This window comes from Phycodurus eques, chromosome 15 (assembly GCF_024500275.1).
Source record: "Phycodurus eques isolate BA_2022a chromosome 15, UOR_Pequ_1.1, whole genome shotgun sequence".
Taxonomy (NCBI): domain Eukaryota; kingdom Metazoa; phylum Chordata; class Actinopteri; order Syngnathiformes; family Syngnathidae; genus Phycodurus; species Phycodurus eques.
This window is the reverse complement of record NC_084539.1, coordinates 20,030,740-20,032,960: the sequence shown is the minus strand read 5'-3', so window position 1 is coordinate 20,032,960 and position 2,221 is coordinate 20,030,740. Positions and strand designations below refer to the sequence as shown.

The window sequence follows — 2,221 nt, the reverse complement described above, 5'->3', positions numbered from 1 at the left end:
CTGAGGCCTCCAGCCACGAAGAAGAAGAGGACCGTTCGCTTCCGGTGCAGCCTTCCGCTTGGCTAGTTAGCGTAGCATGCTAACATATGATTTAGCGATTTACTTGACCGCGAGATTTCGCGGATTTTAAGTGTTTTACAAGTAAAATACATTTAAGAGATATCGTGTCGTTTTAAGTTCATGTGGACATTTCGTAAACTTACTTTCACATGATAGTAACATCCACCATGACCAACGTTACAATACAGTAGCGTATTATTCCTCAAATGTTTAATATTGTAATCCACTGTACCATTATGCAGTTTGAACATTAACACCACGCTTACATATAGGAAAATAAAAAAAAAAATACTAGAATGATTAATCAATTCGAATATTTCTCATGCTTTTTAGAGTATTATCATTTTTAAATATTTCTTGCACTGTACAGTTTTAATTATACTTTTCCTTTTTTCTCTGTTATAAGCTGTTTTGTTTCTTTATTTTTAAATGCTTTTAATCATGTAAAGCACATTGAGTTACATTGTGTATGAAATGCGCTATATAAATTTGCTTTTCTATTGCACAAATGTTGTCTGCTTGAAAACCAGACTAAATGCAAATGTATTTCACTTAAAAGTGAAATACAACTGAACTGCACTTAACAATACTACTGTACTAGATTAAAAAAAAAAAAAAAAAAAACTAACGTGATGCACAGTATGAACATTTTGTGAATCCTTTGTGTACTTGTGGTATGCATTCCAATTTCCTGGGGTGTCCAAAGTCCGGCCTGCAGAGTCCATTTGTGGCGTGTTGAATGTTTTTTCATGGCCCACCACATATTCTTATAAAATTAAACCTGGCTCACATCAAGAGGTTAGAAGAAAAGTAGAACGTGTTCTCACTATTTGTTGTCTTACTTAATATAAAATTAAAAGTATCACATCATTCATAAAAATGGAAAAAAAATGAAATCTTACAATGTCACACTTTTTGCTTCATTACCAATAACACAAAGCTTTAGAACCTCATGGAAGGCAATCATGGAGTAAATTGGCTTTCATTGACACAATTTTGGCCCGAAAATATTTTTTGCCTCACTTGAACAACTCCTCATCGAAAAAAAGGATGAGAGCAATAAATACTGCACACATGTAGGGATGTTACATTGTGACAAATCACAATCATAGAGCTTTTAATTGACCCTTGAAAAGGAATAGTTTCGTACACATCGGTGCCCATATGTAGGTATATACTGACAAAAAATAACAACAACATATAACATATTTATAGCCAATTATTTAGCAGAGACCCAAATTATGACTCTCTTCATTCCCCAATTCAATCCTCATCCAAGATGGTTCTCCAGTTTATTTTGAACAAAACAATAGAAAGCAAACCACAAAATGGAGTTTACACACAATTGTATTACTATTTAGTGAATAAGACAATATACACACTTGCAAGGTGACTTCAGGGTGACCCTGAAAGAACAAAAAGTACAAACCAAGGGATTAAAGACGTTACAGGTTCACTAGTACTTTTGGAGTTAAATGCCCTAAACCCTCATCAATACATCGTGTATAATCTTTCCCAGACTTGCGAATGGGTCAGATGGGTAGTGATTGGTATAATCATTGGGCTGGCTATTATGTCACATTAACAGGCACGAAATGTAAAATACTTACTTTTATTGTCCACTCAGTTTGCGTTGGGTGGTCTTCGTCGACTGGACACATTAAAAAGAGATTTCTGGTAATACAAAAATATAAGGTGTTCCGGTGTGTTCGCCTCGGGTAAATAAGAAAACCACACGACGGCGGCAACCGTTCACTTTCTCCACTACAGTAAATAAGACACTTAAGTATTACAATAAAATTACCAAGTACACATTTTTTCAACAATTGTGCGTCCATCGGGCCATGCTGCCAGTGTGGAAACTAACTTCCGCTTTTTCTTCTTCTCTTTTTCCTGGTTCTTCCTCGACGGTTTAAAAAAAAAAGAAAAGAAAAAAGGTTTTCCGATGCCAAATCTCCAATAGTTACTGTTCTCTGCTTCTGAAACGTTATTAACAAGTGACACATTTCCCATTAGCTTGAAAAAAAAAAATAAAATTTAAAGTTCTCGAACGACTAAATATAAATAACAAAGCTCTGTATATTGTATTAGTAAACGGAAGTCGAGTTGTGTCCCTAGAAGTTTAACAGCACCTCCCACAGCACGCGTGTAGTAAGAACAA

General features: G+C 35.0%; 1 long non-coding RNA gene across 1 annotated transcript; it reads right to left on the bottom strand.

Moving 5' to 3' along the window:
• Positions 1–1,141: 1,141 nt before the first annotated feature.
• On the bottom strand, positions 1,142–1,957 carry LOC133414115 (uncharacterized). The gene is made up of 2 exons (XR_009769955.1): positions 1,671–1,957; positions 1,142–1,466 (listed from the first exon to the last, which is right to left on the bottom strand). It is a non-coding gene; the product is annotated as an uncharacterized LOC133414115 (long non-coding RNA).
• Between the last annotated feature and the right edge of the window lie 264 nt (positions 1,958–2,221).